This window comes from Pristiophorus japonicus, chromosome 12, assembly GCF_044704955.1.
Source record: "Pristiophorus japonicus isolate sPriJap1 chromosome 12, sPriJap1.hap1, whole genome shotgun sequence".
Classification (NCBI taxonomy): Eukaryota; Metazoa; Chordata; class Chondrichthyes; family Pristiophoridae; genus Pristiophorus; species Pristiophorus japonicus.
In genome coordinates, this window is record NC_091988.1 from 27822523 (window position 1) to 27846480 (window position 23958).

General features: G+C 47.2%; 1 protein-coding gene across 10 annotated transcripts in view; it reads left to right on the top strand.

The window, feature by feature from the left end:
* The window catches only part of LOC139276702 (bis(5'-adenosyl)-triphosphatase-like), a 1572769-nt gene that overhangs the window by 1520284 nt on the left and 28527 nt on the right, over positions 1 to 23958 (top strand). The window lies entirely within an intron of this gene.

Genomic DNA, 23958 nt, shown 5'->3' on the forward strand with positions numbered 1-23958 from the left:
ACCACCTCAGTGAAACCCCAACGTTGCACGAGGTAGGCAAAGTCATAAAATAGCTCCAGAATAACAAGGCTACGGGCGTGGATGGAATTCCTGCTGAAGCACTAAAGTATGGTGGAGAGGCGCTGTTCGCGTGGATATAGGACCTCATCTTTCTCATTTGGAGGGAGAAGAGCATGCCGGGAGATCTCAGAGATGCAGTGATCGTGACCATCTTTAAAAAGGGGGACAAGTCCGACTGCGGCAACTACAGGGGAATCTCCCTGTTATCAGCCACTGGGAAGGTTGTCGCTGGAGTTCTCCTCAACCGTCTTCTCCCGGAATAACAGTGTGGATTTCCTACGGGGCACAACGGACATGAACTTTGCAGTTCGACAGCTGCAGGAAAAATGCAGGGAACACCGCCAGCCCTAATATATGGCCTTTTTCGATCTTACAAAGGCCTTTGGCACTGTCAACCGCGAGGGCTTATGGAGCGCCCTCCGTTTTGGATGCCCCCAAAAGTTTGTCAACATCCTTCGCCTGCTCCACGACGACATGCAGGCTGTGATCCTCACCAGCGGTTCCATTACAGACCCAATCCATGTCCGGACCGGGGTCAAACAGGGTTGCGTCATCGCTCCAACTCTCTTCTCAATCTTCCTCGTTGCCATGCTCCACCTCACAGTCAACAAGCTCCCTGCTGGAGTGGAACTAAACTACAGAACCAGTGGGAAGCTGTTTAACCGATGCCGTCTCCAGGCCAGGTCCAAGATCACCCCAACCTCTGTCGTTGAGCTGCAGTATGCGGACGATGCCTGCATCTGCGCACATTCTGAGGTTGAACTCCAGGATATAGTCAATGTATTCACCGAGGCATATGAAAGCATGGACCTTACGCTTAACATCCGTAAGACAAAGGTCCTCCACTAGCCTATCCTCGCCGCACAGCACTGCCCCCTGAGTCCGGTTCCTCTGTGTCTATGCTGAACCTTGTCTTTACTTGGTCCAAGTGTTTGCGGCATATCTGCCCATTGTTTAGTCTGACCACCATGACCCTGTTTCCTTCTTTGCCGATTACAGTGCCCTCAAGCCATTTGGGTCTCACAGCATGGTTAAGAACAAATATCGGGTCATCTATTTCTATACACCTCCCCCTTGAGCCTCGATCACGGAGCTCGGTTTGGGACTGGCGCTTGCCCTCAACAATGTCTGCTAGGTCTGGGTGAATGAGTGACAGCCGTGTCTTGAGCGTGCGTTTCATGAGGAGTTCCGCTGGTGGGACTCCCGTGAGCGAGTGCGGGCGGGACCTGTAGGCCAGCAGGAGGCGCGATAGGCGGTACTGAAGGGAGGGTCCTTGGATGCATAGCATGCCCTGCTTTATGACTTGGACCACCCGTTCTGCCTGGCCATTGGAAGCCGGCTTGAACGGCGCTGTCCAGACGTGCTTGATCCTATGGCCCGACATAAACTCCTGGAATATATGGCTGGTAAAACACGGGCCATTGTCGCTGACCAGGATGTCTGGCAAGCTGTGGGTCGCGAAAACCGTACGCAGACTCTCCACAGTGATGGATGTCGTGCACGAGTTCAATATGATGCACTCGATCCACTTCGAGTATGCATCGACAACGATCAGGAACATTTTCCCCATGAACGGGCCCGCATAGTCGACGTGAATACGTGGCCAGGGCCATGGGCTGAGTGGAGCCTCCCTGGGGGCAGTGCCCAGCTGGGCACACGTCGTGCACCTGCGAACCCAGTGTTCCAGGTCTGAGTCAATCCCCGGCCACCATACATGTAACCGGGCAATGGCCTTCATTAACACGATGCCAGGGTGCTTTCTGTGGAGTTCCCTGATGAACGCTTCCCTTCCTTTCTGGGGCATGACTACCCGGCTGCCCCATAGCAGGCAGTCGGCTTGGATGGAGAGCTCATCCATCTGTCTCTGAAACGGTCTGACTTCCTCAGGGCACGCACTGTATGCAGGCGCCCAATTCCCAGTCAGGACACATTTCTTTATCATGGATAGGAGGGGGTCCCTGTTGGTCCAGAGTTTAATCTGTCAGGCTGTGATGGGGGAGCCCGCAGTGTCAAAAGCCTCAACGGCCATGACCATCTCGTCGCTCTGCTCCGCTGCCCCCTCGGTGGTGGCCAGTGGGAGCGTGCTGAGTGCGTCAGCGCAATTTTCGGTGCCTGGCCGGTGCCGTATGGTGTAGTCATACGCAGCCAGCGTGAGGGCTCATCGCTGTATGCGAGCTGACGCGTTAGCGTTGACAGCCTTGCTGTCGGACAACAGGGATGTTAATGGCTTGTGGTCCATCTCTAGCTCGAACTGTCTACCGAAAAGTTACTGGTGCATCTTTTTCACGCTGTACACACACGCGAGTGCCTCCTTCTCGACCATGCCATATCCACGCTCTGCCTGGGAGAGCGACCTGGAGGCGTAAGCCACCGGTTGGAGTCGGCCGTTATCGTTACCCTGCTCAACACACACCCAACCCCATAGGATAACACATCGCATGTTAAAACCAGTTTTTTACAGGGATCATACAATGTCAACAGTTTGTTGGAACAAAGCAGGTTCCTCGCCTTATTGAAAGCCTGTTCTTGACAATCCCCCCAAAACCATTCACACCCTTTATGGAGGAGCACGTGTAACGGCTCCAACAATGTGCTTAAGTTCAGCAGAAAGTTCCCAAAATAGTTCAGATGTCCCAGGAATGTTCGCAATTCCGACGTGTTGCCGGGCCTGGGCGCCCGTCGAATCGCCTTAGTTTTCGATTCAGTGGGCCGGGTCCCGTCTGCGGCAACCCTCCTGCCCAGGAACTCGACCTCTGGGGCCAAAAACACGCACTTGGCCTTTTTCAGCCGCAAGCTTACCCGATCCAATCAGCGTAGCACCTCCTCCAGGTTGCGGAGGTGTTACTCAGTGTCTATACCCATTATAAGGATGTCGTCTTGGAATATGACCGTTCCAGGGATGGACTTGAGCAAGCTTTTCATGTTTCGCTGAAAGATAGCCGCTGCTGAACGAATGCCAAACGGGCACCTATTGTAAACAAATAATCCTTTGTGCGTCGTGATGGTGGTCAGAAGCTTGGAATCTTCCGCCAGTTCCTGAGTCATGTAGGCCGAAATAAGGTCCAGCTTCGTGAACAGCTTTCCACCTGCCAGTGTGGCAAAGAGGTCCTCCGCTCTCGGAAACAGGTATTGGTCTTGCAGCGACACTCGGTTGATGGTGGCTTTGTAGTCGCCACAAATCCTAACCGAGCCATCTGCTTTGAGGATGGGAACGATGGGACTTGCCCATTCGCTGAATTCAACGGCCGAAATTATGCCCTCTCTGAGCAGCCTGTCCAGTTCACTTTCAATTTCCTCACGTATCATGTACGGCACCGCTCTGGCTTTGTGGTGCACTGGTCTGGCGTTCGGAGTGATGCATATTGCTACTTTGGTGCCCTTGAACGTTCCGATACTGGGTTGAAAGAGTGACTCAAATTTTTGCAATACCTGCGAGCATGAACTTCGCTCCACGGATGAAATGGCGTGCACATCCCCCCATTTCCAATTCATCTCAGCTAGCCAACTCCTCCCCAAAAGCGCGGGGCCATTTCCCCGAACAATCTAGAGCGGCAGCCGGTTCTGTAATCCATTGTGCGTTACCACCAAATTTGCACTGCCCAGCACTGGGATTATCTCTTTGATGTACGTACGTAGCTGTGTCTCAATGCGTTCCAGTTTGGGCCTACTAGCTCTGTGTGGCCATAGTCTCTCAAATTGTTGGGCGCTCATGAGTGACTGGCTAGCTCCCGTATCCAGCTCCATGTGCACCGGGATGCCATTCAGTAAGACTTTCATCTTCATGGGTGGTGTTTTAGTGTATGAGCTGTGGACGTCAGCCACATGAACTCTCTGAACTTCAGCATCCATGATTGTTCTCCAGGCCTCATCCTGCATTGCAGACCCCTCGTCTGGTTCCTTTGTCTCGCAGACTAGCCTTGCTACTGCCTTTTTGCACATCCTGGCCAAGTGTCCACTGATATTACAAATCCTACAAGTATAAAGCTGGAACCTGCAGCTTTTGGCAATGTGTCTACCCCCACATCTCCAGCATGAGCTGAGATTGCTGTTAACAAAAGGACTATTCCCAGGCATTCTTCTCTGATGCCCGTTTGGCTGTTTCTAAGCACTCTGATGGGGGATGTTAATGGTCCCATCACGGGATGTATTGTTCCTCATGATGCCGTGAATTGCCGATCCCCTTTCCATTATCCCTGTTGCGGGACCACCCTGGAGCTCGTTGCTGCCTAGGCGATGTCGAATTGTCCTTGCCTGCCTGCGTGGGCGGTGTCGAATTGCCCTTGCCTGCCTGCGGGGTTCTGTATCACTTTTACAACATTTTCTCCCTGGTTCATCGCAACGTTAAAACCAGGGCTGCGTGCGTAAATTAGCTTGGTCTCCTCTTCCCCTGCCATAAAGGTCTGAGCTATCAACGTCGCCCCTTCTAAAGTCAAGTCCTTAGTCTTCATGAGCTTCCTGAAAATGTCGGCATGATTAATGCCCCCGATGAAAAAGTCCCTTAACATCTCCCCACTGCAGGCATCGGAGAACTTACAGAGACTGGCCAAACGCCGCAGTTCCGCCACGAAGTCCGAGACATTTTGACCCTCCTGACGCAGGTGAGAGTAGAACCGGTGCCGGGCCATGTGTACGCTACTTGCCGGCTTGAGATGCTCACTGATCAGCTGGCTGAGCTCTTCGAAGGACTTATCCGCTGGCTTTTGGGGTGCGAGCAGGTCTTTCATCAGTGCATACGTCTGTGGACCACAGCTGGTCAGTAGATACGCCCTCCGCTTGTCAGCCACTGTCTCTTCCAGCCAGTCCTTTGTGACAAAGCTCTGCTGGAGTCTTTCCACAAAGTCGGCTCAGTCCTCACCCACACAGTAGCGTTCCTCTGTGCCACCGGTGGCCATCCTCGTGGTTCGGTGATTCCCGTTTCTCGTCGCCAAATGTAGTGTCTCTACACCTTGTTACAAACTCACATGAGGCATGTATATATCAGACACGATCACTCTGTGACCTTCACTTTATTCCCAGGACCAAGGAGTCCTGACCCTGGGTGGGACCTCCCCTTTTATACCTGGAAACCCAGGTGAGGAGTGTCTCCCGCAAGCTCACCCCCTGTGGTCAGGGTGTGCATTTCAAGGGTACAGGTACAGTGTGCATGAGTTATAGTTACATAACTATTGTCATTGCAAGATGGTGAAATACATGACACCAGCCACCAATGGATGGCCTGACCTTCTGCCACAGAGCCAGGGAATGCATGGTCCACGGTGCAGGATGCCACTGGGTACTGCATATGCGCAGCTCTGGTATACAAATGGGGATCGTGTGTGCATTCGAGGCTCTAATATGCCAAGCGCATGTGCAGAAGGCTGCATTGGTGTTTGTGCAAATAATCACAGCGGTGATTTTAACTGCCGGGCCTCCTCTGCGTGATTCCGATCAGTTGCCAGCTTAAAACGGGCAGAAGGCGGCAGCTGACAAGTGGGCAGGGCAGAATGTTGGGCGGAAGAAGGCTCCCGGAAGGCCTCGCATTCAGAGGGAAAGGAGTCCTGGGGCAAGGGAGGACTAAACTTTCCTTATGAGGCGCATAAGGAAAGTAGGGGAAAAAAAAGCAAAAAATATTTACCTCTGGGCATCTTCTGACCTTCCTGCTAGCTTCATCCGTGTCATATCTTTGGAGAGCACACATTACACAACCTGTGAGATGGCTGCAGGTTCCGGAATCTTCTGGCCTGCTGGTCAGGTGACCTGCTTTTTATTAAACAGCACTAGCTGCAGTAACACAGGCGTCCACAGTGTGGAGCTACAGACATTACAATCTGGCGGGATGGCACACCAGTTTCCCCACTCGAGCTACTGGTTAAAATAGCAATTAAGCCCGAATGACGTCATCAGAGCCCAATCTGAATATTTACAAAAGTATCCCGCTGGTTTCCTGCAGGTTTAATACTTTTTCATTTTGTTTACCCACTATTCGATTACTTTCTTCCTACACTTCTCACTAGATTCAATCCGCAGCATGCTATTACCCCAACCAGAGAATCACTTGCTGTAAGTCTTCTGTCAGTGGTGGTCCATGAACAACAACTACCAGCTGTTTGATGGGGACTACCTTCTGCTTTTTCCTTTTTTTTTTCTGAAGCTGCCTTCCCATAACCGCGACGGTAAGATCAGAAGCTGTGTGTGCGTGTGTAGGGAATTACAAGTTCAGACCCACCACTGACCAGTCCATGGTTCCTGGACAATTTGTACTTTTAATTGTTGGGATCTCCCTGTGCACTTGAGGGAATTGTACCAGAAATTGCTTGATGTACTTGGAGCCGGGTGTGATGTACTCCGTGGGACTCTGGCAGGGATGGATAATTTTACTGATATTTCAAATACTGTCTGTGTGAGATTTTTGCAGTAGGAAATGTCTAGAGCACATCGAGGCATGTGCACAGTGAACTAGACTCCTTGACTGTGGCTGCAAATCAGCTGCCCACTGAATTGATGGCTAAATATTCCTTTTCACATGTGTCAGCAGCTGGGACAGAGTGCAGCAAATGATGTTAGCTTTAGTGAAATGTCACAGGTGATTTATCTGTTTTGCAGTAGCTTCGTAGGTATGCATCCAATTTCCCTGACAGTCCAGTCATGTGCAGGATCATTGGTGCTATGGGGGATATATATCCGATCCTTGACAATTCAAGCAACATTATATCTCTGGTAATTCAGTGACAGGATATGTGTTAAGAAGGCAGCCTCCCTGTTTACGCACAAGTTTTCTTATTTGAACTTTGGATCCAAATCTTAACGAATACTAATTTCTTGAGTTACATTGAGATGCACACGAGCCAAGCAGACCTACCTGTGAGTGAGTGAACTGACAGCTTCCATCCACTGTGCACAGAAAAGGTTTTTCAGCAGAAAGCTTACTATGCTATATTTAGCTGCATCTTTTAAAAATTCACAGATTTATGACATATTGACACCACCTTATTTGCAGTGATGTTTCACTCCAGTTCTGGTCCCAAAAATAATGTTTTGATTGTGGCTGCTGACAATCTGCAGACCAGTTATTCACAGGGAAGTATTTTAATACCCAGCCCCATCACGAGCTTTCTTTACCATTTTGTTTTGTCACCATGTTGACAGAAACAATACACAGTGTATCAGACATAACTGTTGAGATGAAGAAAAGCCACAATTGTTTGGAATCTTAAATAAACCAGGGTCGGTCAATCAGCACCTGAACAAGAAAGATATTTAGGGGCCCCTTGTTAAAACAGACACTAGTGCTGTACTGAATGTTAAAATAAAACCGTGTACTGCCAGAAACTGCAGCACAAACTAAACACAGTAGGACGTGAACACATGAAGCCTGGTACAAAAACAAAGTAATTGTCAATGCTGACTGCTGGCTGAAAATTTACAGGGAGCCTGAGGATAACTTTGTACAAAATCAAACTGCTTACATTGGAGCATGGCAGCAATTAGAGTATTTAGCCCGTGATTAATCTGGCATTGCTTTGGCCCCTGGTTATCCAACTTCCAGTGAGGTGTTTTGTTCATAACCATTCATTGAAGAGCAAGGCATCTGTGTTTATAATCAGCACAATGTAGAAGTACATGTGTTAAATAAATCCTGACTAATAAATATTGACTAATATTTACATATTTGGCACAAATCGATAAACATAGTAGCCTGTGTTTGATCAATCATACTATAATTGTAGTGTGGCATCAAGTGGGACATTAGGATAAATAAAAAATGGAAGATTTGTAAGAGGATGTCAGATTTAATAAATTAATGCCAAGCAAAATCCATAAAAGTGACAATTACATGGGTAGATGATCCTGCGGCAGGTCTCTGGAATAATCTATGGCTTTGCCAGTAGGATGTTGCTCTTTACAGATTGAAAATGCTGGCAGCTCCACTGATTCCCTTCACAACATATTGCTGTGAAGATTTCTACAATGCATCTTGTTTTGAGGATGAGCTTGCAAGTGCAGAAGAATGGTCTGGGGTGACACCTCTATTAATGTTCCCACCTTTTTGTGGGAGACAATCCCAGAAGTTCATCACAGGTGGCTTGGCTGACATCAGGGGCTTAGCATGTGGAGGTTTACAACACATTGTACCTGCCCTCCTCGACTACATCATTAAAATGGTATTTAGTTAAAGTGTTCTGATATATAGATGAGGTTGAGCCTGATATGAAGACATTGAATATACTTGTTTACCAACTGTGTTCAGTGGAGGGATCAAAAATACAAGTTCCTACCTGTGCTGGGTGGAAATCTTAGTCACGCTTCAGCTCCCTTTTCTTCCAGTTCGAACCAATTTGAGTTAATGCAACATCTTCACACAGTCAGCATGTTCAGTAGGCACAGTGCTTCATGAGAATTTGTATTCTCCACTTTATCCATTAGTAGGAAATCACATACACAAGTGTCTATTTTAACTTGTGTTGCCTGGAGTTCACTGGGCGGTAACAGCCTCAAAATGGGTTTAACTCTGATGCTACTTTCAGCAACATTTTAAACAGGGCCTACAGATGGGTGCCCAAAGTACCTGCCTGCTTCTGATGGGAAGTCCCTTTTAATATGCAAATCAGGATCCAAGGAAGCCAATTGCCATTTTAGGTCCAAACTGGTCTCCAATTAATCCCACGGGTGATGGAGCTGGAGAGGCTCAGAAAAAGTAAGTTTGACTAAGGTGGGCTCCTGCTGCCCCAGATCACCGACTCTGCGGTTGAGACCCCTCCCCCGCACTCCTGCTGGGGGTCAGGTGGCCTGAAATTAGCCAGCCTTAATCAGTCAAGCTGCATGGGGACGATCGTTTGGTGCTCTGCAGCTCACCAGCTGTAAATGAGGTCAGCCTGGCGTCAGGACAGTTAAAATGAGGGCCGTGACTTATTCCCTCTGATCTCGCTGTCTTCCCATCTTCTCCCGATGTTAACCTGCCCTTCTGCGCAGGTGAGCAGGATACCCGCCCCAAGCTGGCGGTGTCTTGTTTAAATATGTAGATAGACGCCCATTGACAATTTTAGGTGGAGGCCTTACTAAGCTCACCTGTGGAGTTTCGAAGTTGATGTTCCATAATTCACATCTCTGAAGGAGCAAATGGTTGAGTTACATAGAAGACATTTAGGGCTAGAAATTCAGTTGCGTTCCGTTTGGGGCGATAACTTTTGAGAACCGAAGAAAGTATCGCCAGGCGATAATCCTTTTTTCATCCCGGGAACTTGAGGGAAGTGGAGCACTAAATCTAGAGCACTAAAGTGTGTGAGCGAGGCGGTCGCGGCAGAGCGCTGAACAATGTTCAGTGCAGAGCTGCAGGCATCAGAGGCTCGTTCCCTCGCTTAAAGGGAAGGGCTCATGATGGGTTGCAACATTCTTCTTATTTCTGTGAGGCCACGGGACCTGCATGTCTTCCATTGCAGCCCCAAGCAAAGAGAGTGGAGGGCTGAGGAATTGCACAGCAGTCAGCCATCAAAAACATTCAGCAGGCATCAGACTGTTGCAAAGAATAAAGTTTGCCCTACTTGACTACCACTGCCTTTAAATATCGCTCCCCAAGCGGCCAGCCGAGGTGACAATGTCACCTGTAGCTGCCGTTGTTGATGCTCGGCGATGCAGCAGGAGGCAGGACTGAATATCACATCCAGGGCGGTATATGGGCTGCACACCTGATGACATCACACTCTACGGGCACAACAGAGTGAGGCAGTAAGTGTTGGTGCCAGCGTTCAGTCAGTAACCCCTTAGCGTCCCGTTACCGCCCCGCGCAGGCACTAACGGGAGGCGCAAAGCAGCCAAATTTCTCCCCCTTAAAATATGAAAGTTTTAATTACTGCATTATTAAATATCAGTTTTCTCTAGCAAATAGGACTGAGATGAGGAGACATCTCTTCACTCAGAGGGCGGTGAACCTGTGGAATTCTCTACCACAGAAGGCTGTGAAGGCCAAGTCACTAAATATATTTAAGAAGGCAATAGATAGATTTCTGGACACAAAAGGCATCAAGGGATATGGGGAGAAAGTGGGAATATGGTGTTGAGATAGAGGGTCAGCCATAATCATATTGAATGGCAATGCAGGCTCAAAGGGCCGAATGGCCTACTACTGCTCCTATTTTCTATGTTTCTAAATAAGTTAGCTGCTCAAAAGTAAAGTGAGAGTTCAGCACATATTACGGTGCCTGACATTTGAATGTTACCTATGTGTAATTAGTTTGCCTTTTCTGCCCCTAGCCTGGCTGTCCTACTGTAATTAAGTACAGCTAGCGCAGAAACTATTGTCTGTATAATACGGGCTCCTGTCAGTCAAACACTGAGGCACATTTATGTTAGAAATTTAAATGGAAGGGGTCATTCAGTGATCTGGTGCTTTTGGGAGTGTAGCTCTGGAAATCTCAGTCATGCAGACTGATTTTTTTTATCCATTAAAATTAATGGACAGAAAATCATCGCCTGCCAGCAAGTTCTCAAGATGTGAGTGCCGCTTCTGCTGGGAGCATCAGATCACAAAATCACCTGGTGACTTCAACCCAATTACGTTTCCTTCTAAATGAAGAAGGGTTGCAAGTACAAGAGGTCAGTAAAAATAGGGTGAGAAATAAAACAAAGTAGAAAGTGGGTAAAAAAAAAACTAGAATCTTATTCTTAAATGCCCCGAATCACCAAAGATATTGAAGAAAACTCCAGAATATCTATCCATCTATCACCATATTTTTACTATTTAACAATTACCCTTCGAGATACTACCAATGCCACCCCCGATCCCCTCCATCCCAATAACTCTCAAACTGGCTTGGATTATTTGGTCATCTCATTCCATACTTTGCTCCGTAATCTTCAGACCAGTTCTTAACTTGATATTTCTCCATTTTTTAAATTAGTTGATAAGCCACTAAATGCTTTAGCTGAGCGTCTATTCCATATAATCCTGTAATCTGTGGTGCAGATGTGGGGGGAAGGAACATCATTCTTCCTGTAAAGGGATTTGGGACATCCTGAGGTTGTGAAAGACGCTATATAAATACAAGTCTTTCTTGCACGTTAGCCCTGCTGAGGGAAGCATGTTAGATGTTGCTTCCTTCAGCGCCACTCTTTAGTGCCATTAAATGGCGCTGAAATGCTGGCTGCCACTCTTTCACCAGCTAATGGCGGTTACTGTGGTGGCTGCCGTTTTGGTCCTTACCTTTGCGCTGCTGGTAACTGGCAGCGCCATGCTGGAAATAATGGCGCTGTGGTGACTTCAATCGGCATGCAATGTCGATTTAAAGTCATCAACACGAACTTCGACCATAGCGCTGAATTTAGTGCTGGGTCCTAAGTGGCGATGTCAGCACCTCTTAAAAGGACACACACATCTTTCAGGTAAGTTTGGACTTAAGCTGTTGGACTGGGTTTTTTTGATTTTATTAAAGTAGTGGCTTGCTGCAATAGATGTGAAAAGTTTTTTTTAAGTGTGTAGGGAGTGCTGCTGGACACTTGCAACAACTCTGATGGTAAATGAAGGCCTTTGAGAAGACAGAACATGCTGCAAATACTCAGCAGGTCAGGCAACATCCGCGGAGAGAAAAACAGCTCACATCTCAGGTCGAGATGCTGCCTGACCAGCTGAGTATTTCCAGCATTTTATGCTGTCATTTCAGATTTACAGCATCTGCTTACAGAGGGAAGAGGAGGACACCAAAGAGGAGGAAGCAGAGGGAAGGATGCACCCCAGACTGCCCCTTACTGTCCGGGAGATGCGGTACCAATGACCAGAACCCCAAATCCCCTTTCAACATTAGTCCCACACCTTACCTTCCCTCTTTTACTGGCTATCACAGCGTCCTCTTGGCCATGATGATGAAATAAAAGCCACCGCAAAGCAAACTTTCCAATCCAGCTTTATACATCTATCCATCCATATGACATCAAGAAATCAATTTATCACCCATATGCATTCCCTTAGTGACTGTCTTACGTGTGCCTTTGCCTATCCAACTGATGTCACTCAGTGCTACCCCAGTGTCTGTATCATCACTTTTGGAAGGCTGCTGACTTTCAGTGGGGGACACTGCAAATGGCCTTGCTGGTTGATCTTGAGGAGCTGGTGGCTGGGGGTGTCAAGCCATCTTCTCCTTTCCCTCTTCTTGGTCAAACACTGGCTGGGCAGGCTGTATTTCTTGGGTGTGTGATATGAGGAAGGCACAAGGGTGGAGTTGTGGTGACGGTAGGGTGGGAAAGCATGAGATGCATGCCAGGAGGAGGATAATACATGAGGATACCAGAATCTTTTATCCTTTCAGCTCTGCCGCCAGCCAAGGGCTCAGCCATGCCCCTGCCAAGAATGGCCTGCACTGTCTCTTTCAAGGAGGTGAGGTGAGGCTAGGAATGGGAGATATGCCTCATGATTGGTGCAGATTGTTGGTAGGTAAGTGATTGGGGGTGGTTGTTGTGCATTAAGCAGCATGTGAGGCTAGTGGTGCAGTTGGTAGGAAATGTTTATTGAAGATGCATTCACTGACCTTGACCAGTGGTCTGAGGTCATGAAATTTCTTTGGGCAATGGAGCTAGGTTGTGGGGGCGACACTGCTGCAGTGGCGGCCTCAGAGATGAGGCCCACATCCTTCTTTCTGGAGGGCCTCCTGGTCCCTGTGGGTACAGGACCTGTCGCGCAGTGTTGACCCCCTGCACAAATTTGGAGTGCTGTGTGCAACACCCTGGGTGCCCCTTCCCTGGCTTGTTGAGCGATTTGTGTTCGTGCTGAAGCAGTTTCCCATTTTTTGAGGTTAGGAAGGGAATTCGGCTTTAAGAGCGGAGTAGTCACATTTGGCACATCTTTTTGACATTACATTTTTTTTGGAAAGGCAGAAAGGGCTGAAAACAGCAGTGTTTGACTGCATTTTATTTCGTCTTAGTTCTGAGTACATGGCCTCTTTAATTCACAGTCCTTTTCATTGCCCACAATTCCTTGCGAGTTCCACAGCCTCGCTTCCACAAGCTGTGCGAAGCTTGAATGCCGCACCTGGACAGCAACTTCGGGTCGGATGCCTTGAGCAACGCCACTAGGACGGTGTTGCATGGAAGGTAAGTACTGTACCACCAATCTCCAACTCCCTGCCGCCTCCCCCCCCCCCCCCCCCCCCCCCCCAACACCAGACACATTTAGTCCCATTAGCGTTGCAGACATTTTCAGTGGCCGTTCTCGCCAGCTGCCGGTGACATCAGCAACTTTCCTGGTGTAATCTAGTTCCACCTAGTGGACTACTGCGCCACCTACTGTGGTAATGCAGCCATTGCTGTTTACAGTAATAAAAAGGTCAGGTCACCTGACAAGTTCCTGTGTTAAGAGCTATCTTGTAAAGTTTGTCGGTTGTGATGTTGTAAAGAATATATCACGTTGGCGATGAAGGATTGGATTTCTGGATACCCGAGCTGAAGTTTGTATTGGTGGGTGATTCCAGCCAAACAACAGAGAGACTAGAGAGGTCCTTTGTTTGCAGAACAGCTAAGAATCCAAGGTAAATTACAAGCACACTTGGCTGAACTGCCAGAATCAAAATGTTCATGCCTATGGGAATAATAAGGCGGTGGGTGAATTCCATCGTGAAGGAGAGACTTTCAGAGCGTATGTGGAGTGGCTAGAAAAGTTTTTCACCGTAAATAGTATCATCGAAGTCCCTGATGATGAAAACAGTAATTGGGTGGTTTTAGAAAGCAAACAGGCTATTTTCCTGACTGAGGCAGGCCCCGAGGTGCATGAAATCCTGAAAAATGTGCTTGTTTCCGTCAAGCAAAGGACACATCACTTAAGCAGATTCCAACTAAGTTAGAACAGCACTACAGTCCTGAGCCCCTGGAAATTGCTAAAAGCTATCGTTTTGGGGTAAGAGATCAGTTAAATGACGAGAGTATCAGTGAGTACATTGTAGCATTAAAAAAGCTATCCATTCACAATCATTTCGGAAACTTTCAGGACCGAGCATTGTGTGACTGCTTTGTTTGTGGGATGAAAAATGAAGCGATCAGAAGAAAATTGTTGACAACTCCTAACGTGACTTTTGATTTAGCTTGTCAAACAGCTATGTCAATGGATATGACCGACCAATACTCCCGAGAATTTTAAGCCATTTCCAGTCGTTAGACAACCACGGTGAATCACAGGGAGGTTAAAAGAAAAAGGCCTCCGCAACTGGCCCCGGTAACAGAGCATTGAAGTCATGCTATCAGTGCCTGGGACAACACATTGCTAAAAGTTGTCCATATGCAAAGGCAGAGAGTTTCTTCTGCAGGAAAACTGGGCATCTTGCAAAGGCATGCCGACTGAAGAGTAAACCAACTTTCAAGGCTATAAGTAGAAATCCCCAGAGACTACATAGCATGGCAGAAAAGCAACAGGATGAGGAGGTTTTATAGATGCACGTCATCAGGAGTACAAAGGTATCTCACAACAATTCGCAAAGTATCGTCACCCAAGTAGACATTGCAGCAACCAGGACACCTGTGGAAATCGACACTGGTGCATCCGTGAACGTAGTACAAGAATCGCTATATCTCGACAAATTGCATGATTTCCCATTGGAGAAATCCAAGGTGGAGCTGCGAGGCTACTCAGGAGAGCAAATTCCTGTGGTAGGACGTATCACCATACCGCGGAAATACAAGAATCAATTTTAGAGCTTGCCTCTCTTAGTAGTGGCAGGAGGCAAGCCTGCCTTACTAGGTAGAAATTGGTTGGGATCACTGAAGCGGGATTGGAATGAGATTTTTCGTGTTAAAACGAGATTTGCATCAAAGGATGATGTCATCAAGAAGTATCCGAAGGTGTTCTATGAAACAGGAAGTCTGATTCAAGGTGAGTGTCAGAGTACAGAAGGACACTAGACCAGTTTACTGCAAGCCATGTCCCGTACCATATGCACTCAAGGAGAGAGTTGAGCAAGTACTCAAAAAGCTAGTGATTGAGAACATTATCTCAAAGATAGATCTATGTAATTGGGCTGCACCCATTGTTGTTGAAAATAGTCAGAAGGTAAGGTTGTATGGTGATTATAAAGTAACCGTAAACCAGGTTCTCAATGTAATCTCCCCAATACATTGCCAAATGTAGAAGATTTGTTTACAACGCTGACAGGTGGACAGATCTTCTCAAAGTTAGATCTTACAAATGCCTACTTACAACTGGAGCTAGATTAGGAGTCCAAGTCATGTTTGACTATAAATACTCATCTAGGCCTATATCAATTTAATAGGCTACCATTTGGAGTGTCTTCCGCTCCCGCCATATTCCATGGGGTGATGGACCAGATTTTGCAAGAGGTATTTGTTTTTTAGATGACTTACTAATTTCAGCACGAAACAGACAAATCCATAGTAACATATTGAATGAAGTGCTCAAATGGCTCGATTTGCACAGAGTACGAGTGACTGCTCGTAAGTGTGAGTCAAAACTCAGTTGAGTACTTAGGGCACAGAATAGACAAAGATGGTTTACATCCAAACAAGGGAAAGCTGGATGCAATTAGAAATGCAACCACTCCCAAGAATATCACTGAACTTCGATCATTTTGGGATCTTTTGAACTATCTTGAGAAGTTCCTACCAAATTTGGCTACAGTGTTACATCCATTGAATGAGCTGTTGAAAAAACAGGACCATTGGAAGTGGTCAGAAGAATGCGATGCAGCATTCAAGGAGTGTAAAAGCCAGTTGGTAGAGAGCACCATGTTAGTTCAGTATGATGTATCTAAGGAGATCAAGCTAGCATGTGACACCTCTCCATATGGAGTTAGGGCAATGATTTCTCATGTACCACGTCGAGGGGAGGAGAGACCAATTGCTTTTGCTTCACACACTCTCAGTGCCAGTGAACGTAGTTATATGTAAATCGAAAGGGAAGCTTTGGCATTAATTTTTGGGGTCAAGAAGTTCCACAAATACTTGTATGGTCATAAGTTTACCATTGTTATGGACCATAAGCCCCTGACATCAATCCTTCATCCAAAGTCCCCAGTTCCAACCTTAGAAAAACCCGAATGCAGAGATAGGCTTGTATTTTGTTAGCATATACATATGACATTAAGTACAGCTGATCAGCTGATCACAGTAATGCTGATGCTATGCCCAGGTTGCCATCCCCATCACAAGTTGCAAAGTGCTGCAATACAGAGAGACCTGGGGGTTCTGGTGCATGAAACACAAAAAATTTGTATGCAGGTACAACAAGTAATCAGGAAGGCAAATGGAATGTTAGCCTTTATTGCAAAGGGGATAGAGTATAAAGGTAGTGAAGTCTTGCCTCAAATGTATACGGTATTGGTGAGGCCACATCTGGAGTACTGCGTATAGTTTTGGTCACCATATTTAAGGACGGATATACTTGCACTTGCAGAGAAGGTTCATTAGGTTGATTCCGGAGATGAGGGGGTTGACTTATGAGGATAGGTTGAGTAGGTTGGGCCTATACACATCTTATTGAAACATAAGGTAATGAGCGGGATAGACAAGGTGGATGCAGAGAGGACATTTCCACTCATAGGGGAAACTAAAACTAGGGGACATAATCTTAGAATAAGGGGTCGCCCATTTCAAACTGAGATGAGGAGAAATTTCTTCTCTGATGGTTGCAAATCTATGGAATTCTCTGCCACAGAGAGCTGTGGAGGCTGGGTCATTAAATATATTTAAGGCAGAGATAGATAGATTTTTGATCAATAAGGGAGTAAAGAGTTATGGGGAGCAGGCAGGGAAGTGGAGCTGAGTCCATGATCAGATCAGCCATGGTCTTATTGAATGGTGGAGCAGGCTCGAGGGGCCGTATGGCCTACTCCTGCTCCTATTTCTTATGTAAGTTACACCCAATAGGGAAGAAGTGTTCTATTTTTCATACATTGATGAACTGCCTGTCACAGCTGAAGAGATTGGTAGAGCAACCAAATGTGACCCAGTTATGTCAAAGTGTATGATTACATAGCAAATGACTGGCCAAACCAAGTATCAGAGAAAATATTCATCCATACTTCGTTCGTAGGAATGAATTATCAGCGGATAAAGATTGTATCATGTGGGGTGCAAGAGTGGTTATACCACATAAATTCAGGCTCAAATTATTAGGAGATCTTCATGACCAGCACCTGGGAATGTGCTTGACCAAGAGTTTTGCACGCAGTTACTGATGGTGGCCAGATCTAGATAAAGATATAGAGTACGCGTTAAGTCAGTGTACAGCATGTCAATCGGTAAGCAAGAAACCACCATCAGTACCATTACAGCCATGGAAATGGCTTCCTCCAGTGTGGCAAAGTTACATATCGATTTTGCTGAGCTAGAAGGACAGCAATTGTTCATTGTTATTGATAGCCATTCGAAGTAGTAGAGGTGTTTCTTATGAGGAAAATAACAACAAGTAAAAGATTAGACAATTTGCGAAGAGGGGTTCATATGACTTCCCAGAAGAGATTATGTCTGATAGTGGGCCACAATTTTGTTCACGAGCAAAAATGGTGTGAAACATACCAAGGTTCCACCATACCATCCTGCTTCAAATAGTGCAGCAGAGTGCACAGTACAAATTGTAAACCATGCCCTCATCAAACAAATGTTGGATCCAAATCCAAAGAAACAACAGTTGTCATTGGACCACAAATTGGCTAATTTTCTGATTACTTATCGTAATACTCCTCATACTGGTAGAACACCAGCAGAGTTGTTTCTGAAATGACAGCTACGAACCAGGTTCTCGTTGTTAAAACCAATCTTGGCACAGCCGTAGAAGAGAAACAATTAAGACAAAGAGATTCATGATAGAGGTAGAGCCAGGTGAGGTAGAACTAGGTGAGCCTCCGACCAGGTGATCGGACCCCTCCAGCGGTGATCGGGCGCCTCCCCTTCAACGACAATCGGGCCATTCCCAACAACAACCGGGCCCCCTCCAGCGGCGATCGGGTCTTCCTCCAGCAACGGCGACTGGGCCTCTCCTCCTCGGTGGTGATTGAGCCTCCTCATCTTCAGCGATGACTGGGCCTCTCCTTCCCCGCAGATGACCTGCCCTCTTCTCCCCCAGCATGTGGTGAGTACCATGGCTGTGACCACCCTGACCTTCTACACTGAACTCCAGTGGACCACTGACCCTTCCAATGCCTGGCCCCAACCGAACAGCAGACCACCCACCATCAAGGGCGCTACTCAGCGCAGAGCTTGCGGCCAACATCTCGCCGTAGGCAACTAGGCTCATACAGCAGTGCCTGGTCCCCAGTCATCTTGGACCCCTTGCCACTGGACCAAGACCTTGCTCAGCTAAGCCCGTATGGTAGTCGGTGTGCAACGACCACCCCACGTTATAAGAACTCATGCATAGGCATCTTCCAATCATCTAATATGAAGTTTGGAACCTGGAACGTCAGGACCCTAATAGACAACTTCAACAGCAACAGGCCGGAATGCCGCACCGCCATAGTTGCCCAGGAACTTAGACGCTTTGACATCGAAATCACCGCCTTAAGCGAGACCCGGGCAGGGGAAGGCCAGCTCAAGGAACATGGTGGAGGTTATATCTTTTTCTGGAAAGGAAAACCAGAGGAAGAACGCCGCCTTCATGGAGTTGACTTCGCCGTCAAAAATGAACTGGTCGACCGCCTCAAAGACTTCTCCTGCGGGGTTAATGAACGCCTCGTGACCCTTCGCCTTACCCTATCCCGGAACCAATGCGCCACAGTCATCAGTGCGTACACTCCAACACTCGATGCAACGGATGAGGCTAAAGAGGGCTTTTATTCCAACCTCGAGACATCCCTGTCCTGCGTCCCCACGGGCGACGAATTGATCCTCATAGGTGACTTTAATGCCAGGGTGGGCAAAAACACAGCCCTCTGGGGAGGCATGATTGGCAGAGAGGGAGTAGGAAAATCCAACTCCAACGGCACCCTACTCCTGACAAAATGTCTAGAATACAAACTCCTCATCACCAACACCCTGTTCCGCCAGAAGGACAAATACAAGGCATCGTGATAACACCCTAGCTCCAAACACTGGCACCTGCTGGACTATGTCATTGTCCGAGCCAGGGATCGCAAGGATGTGCACATCACCCGTGCCATGACAGGAGCTGACGACTGCTGGACAGACCATCACCTAATCCGATCCATCATCAATATTAACATTGCCCCAAAGCAGAGGGGATAGCAGAAGCAGTACCGCAAAAAAGTTAATGCCAGGGCACTTAAAGACCCAGCTAAGAGAGCCCTATACAGCCAGCGCCTCATAGCCATTCTAGCGTGCCTTGATGACCCTGAGATGCTCAATGCCCACAGGGCTTGGTCTGCTGTCCAGGCCTCCATTACCAGTGCCCGGTTACTCAACCAGAAAACACCAGGACTAGTTTGATGAAAACGATCAGGTGATCCAAGAACTAATAGATCGTAAGCGTGGAGCATTTCTGAGCCTGAAGCAACAACCCAACTCGGGAGCAGCAAAGCAACGTCACAGACGGCTCAATGCTGAGGTCCAACAAAAAACCCGGGACCTAAAGAACAGGTGGTGGATGGAGAAAGCGCAGGAGATACAACAATTGGCCGACAGCCACGACACGCGAGGCTTCTTCATTGCAGTCAAGGCCATCTACGGTCCAAACTCCCAAGGCCCCACCCCACTCTTGGCCAAGAATGGAGAAGCACTCATCAAGGACACCGGGGCTGTCAGGGCCTGCTGGAAGGAGCACTTTGAAAATCTCCTCAATCGGGACTCTGCCTTTGACTCACGTGTTCTCAACTCCATCCCGCAGCATGCAACCCACCACCACCTCAGTGAAACCCCAACACTGCATGAGGTAGGCAAAGCCATAAAACAGCTCAAGAATAACAAGGCTACGGGTGCGGATGGAATTCCTGCTGAGGCGCTAAAATATGGCAGAGAGGCGCTGTTGGCGTGGATACCTGACCTCATCGCTCTCATTTGGAGGGAGGAGAGCATGCCGGGAGATCTCAGAGATGCAGTGATCGCGACCATTTTTAAAAAGGTGAACAAATCCGACTGCGGCAACGACAGGGGAATCTCCCTGCTATCAATCACTGGCAAGGTTGTCGCTAGAGTTCTCCTCAAACGTCTTCGCCCTGTGGCCGAGGAACTCCTCCCAGAGTCGCAGTGCGGATTTCATCCCCTTCGGGGAACAACGGACATGATCTTTGCAGTACAATAACTGCAAGAAAAATGCAAGGAGCAGCGCCAGCCCTTATACATGGCCTTTTTCGATCTCACAAAGGCCTTTGACACTGTCGTCCGTGAGGTTCTATGGAGCATCGTCCTCCGTTTTGGATGCCCCCGAAAATTTGTTAGCATCCTTCGCCTGCTCTACGACGACATGCAGGCCGTGATCCTTACCAGCGGATCCATTACAGACCCATTTCACGTCCGGATCGGGGTCAAACAGGGCTGCATCATTGCTCCAACCCTCTTCTCAATCTTCCTCGCTGCCATGCTCCACCTCACTGTCGATAAGCTCTCCTCTGGAGTGGAACTAAACTACAGAACCAGTGGGAAGCTGTTTAACCTACGCCACCTCCAGGCCAGGTCCAAGATCACCCCAACCTCTGTCGTTGAACTGCAGTACGTGGACGATGCCTGCGTCTGCGCACATTCGGAGGCTGAACTCCAGGATATAGTCGATATATTCACCGAGGCATATGAAAGCATGGGCCTTACGCTTAACATCCGTAAGACAAAGGTCCTCCACCAGCCTGTCCTTGCCGCACAGCAATACCTCCCAGTCATCAAGATTCATGGCGCGGCCCTCGGCAACGTGGACCACTTCCCATACCTCGGGAGCCTCTTGTCAACAAAGGCAGACATTGATGCGGAGATTCAACATCGCTTCCAGTGTGCCGGTGCAGCCTTCAGCCGCCTGAGGAAAGGAGTGTTTGAAGACCATGCCCTCAAACCCACCACCAAGCTCATGGTCTACAGGGCTGTAATAATTCCTGCCCTCCTTTATGGATCAGAGGCATGGACGATGTACAGAAGACACATCAAGTCGTTGGAGATATATCATCAACGATGTCTCTGTAAGATCCTGAAAATCCCGTGGGAGGACAGACGCACCAACATCAGTGTCCTCGCCCAGGCTAACCTCCCCAGCATTGAAGCACGAACCACACTGAATCAGCTTCGCTGGGCTGGCCACATAGTTCGCATGCCAGACACGAGACTCCCTAAGCAATTGCTCTACACGGAGCTCCTTCATGGCAAATGAGCCAAAGGTGGAGTGGGGAGCGGAAATGTTACAATGACACCCTCAAAGCCTCCCTGGTGAAGTGCGACATCACCACTGACACCTGGGAGACCCTGGTCGAAGACTGCCCTAGGTGGAAAAAGTGCATCCGGGAGGGCGTTGAGCTCTTCGAATCTCAACGGTGAGAGATTGAAGAGGTCAGGCGCAGGCAGCAGAAAGAGCGTACGGCAAATCAGTCCCACCATCCCCCTTCCCCCGACAGATATCTGTCCCACCTGTGACAGGGTCTGGGGCTCTCGTGTTGGACTGTTCAGCCACCAAAGAACTCACTTTAGTAGTGGAAGCAAGTTTTCCTCGAATCCGAGGGACTGCCTATAATGATGACGATGATGATGATATGAGAGGTAGAGGAAGAGAGAAAATTGTGAAATTAAATCAGAAGGTGAGAGTGAAGAACCATCACCATAAATGGTTAAAGTGGTTACCAGGAAGAGTGGTGAAGATATGTGGTCCTCGCACATATTTTGTCAAAATGTTTGACCATGGACAGGTTAGGTTTGTTACATAGATCATATTTTACCTACAGATGTGGTTGGAGTTGCAAGTTGGAATGATTCAGTTATTTCTGACTCATCGGATAGTATTGTTACAAGTATAGTACCAGTAGCATATCCTTCATCAAATGTACTAGAAACAAGTCCAAACAAAGTCAAAATTTAAGTCTGAGTTCGAGTCAGGCAGACAAACAGTCTCAAGTTGTAGAGAGTTCAAATGTAGATCAAGGGTTGCCCTTGGAGGAAAACTCCCCTCCAGCTTGGCCTAGAATGAGTCTAAATTTGACACCATGTTTGGAAGGTTCTGTTCGAGAGCGAAGGTATCCTCGTCGAAACAAAAGACCAGTGGTTAAGTTTGATTTGTAAATATGGCACAATAAGTCCATATCTTTTGTTATGTATAACCATGCAAGTTATGTATGATGATTATTTTGTTATAATTATTTCTTCATTAAAGAGAGAGAAGTGTCTTATTGTTCCACCTCGTGGACTACTGATCCACCTAGTGGACTACTGTGATAATGCAACTACTGCTGTTTATAATAATAAAAAGGTCAGGTCACCTGACAAGTTCCTGTGTTAAGGGCCATTTTGTAAAGTCTGTGTATTGTGATGTTGTAAAGAATATACGCACCTGGCAAACATGAATTTCTCCCCCATTGTGCGTAGATTTAATGAGAAATTGTGAAGGTGGTTTCTCAAACTAGTTCACATTCCAGGGTCTCAGATGCAGCTTTTTTTCCTTCTTTCGAACAAAATAAAACATGGCATCTGTCTTATACTCTTTTGGCTTATGGTTCTCTTCCTGCCGAATGCAACGCTTGATGCTTGCCTCTTGTTTTATAACTACCCAGGCCTCATACCCTTTTCACACTACACTGTTACTTCTTATTTATTGTCCCCCTAAACCATTCGCTAATGTATGCACTCATGGCAACCCCTGCTGCGATAAAAGCCTGTGGTTCATCTCAGGTGGTAGTGCAAAACAGGTGGTATCGGATCGACTGCCCGTTATACGCTGATATTCGGTTCCATTGCGTATAACGAATTTCTAGGCCTGTGCTTCAAAAGCTTTTCTTAGCAGCAGTTTTGAGAAGAGCTTTTGAGAACATGATTTAAACAACTCCTTTCCTTATTATAGTTTGGCCTGCATTAAAAATAAAAGCACTGTAAAAACATACCAATATTTTTTATACTCTGTACTGTGCCTTGTCGTGTAATATGTTTCCATGCCCCGTTTAAGCAACACCTCGATTTCAAAATTCTCATCCTTATTTTCAAATCCCTTCATGGCCTCACCCCTTCCCTATCTCTGAAATCTCCTCCAGCCCCACATTCCCCCCGAAATATCTATGCTACTCAAATTATGCCCTCCTCAAATTCTGCCATTTGAGCATCCCTGATTATAATCGCTCAACTATTGGTGGCCATGCCTTCTGTTGCCTAGCCCCCAAGCTCTGTAACTCCCTGCCTAAACCTCTCCGCCTCTCTACCTCTCTTTCCTCCTTCAAGACGCACCTTAAAACCTACATCTTTGACCAAGCTTTTGGTCATCTGAACTAATTTCTCCTTATGTGACTCGGTGTCACATTTTTTATCTCGTAATACTCCTGTGAAGCGCCTTGGGATGTTTCACTAAATTAAAGGCGCTATATAAATACAAGTTGTTGTTGTTGTTGTCCTATGCCATCCATCCTCTGGCCTTTCTGAGATTACCAATTTCATGCCAACTAGCCCTGAATTAAGGGAAGATCTGTGTTATAGGTCCATATGCACTCTGAACAGGAATGATTGCCCACATTCACATGGCGCTGTCATAAATGGCACCAGGAAACTTGCTTCTCATTAGCCTGGTCCCAGAGGTGACAGGCCAGTGTCAAATGCAGTGCCTCATTCAACCTCCCATTCTTTCTAACTTTTTTTAACTGCGTGCCATATTTTGATGTTTGCCATGCATGGGGATGATTAATGTGAGGTGTTGTATTTTGCCCTTTTGTAAATGAAATATTTTACTGTATCAAGTCTACTCTTAATCAAAAGTTGTTTAATTAAAATTATATCATGATTCAATTTTTTAGCACTTTGCATTATTACTTATTTAACTCAAATTACTGAATAATTCAAACTTTTAGCACAGAAAGACTGATTATCAAG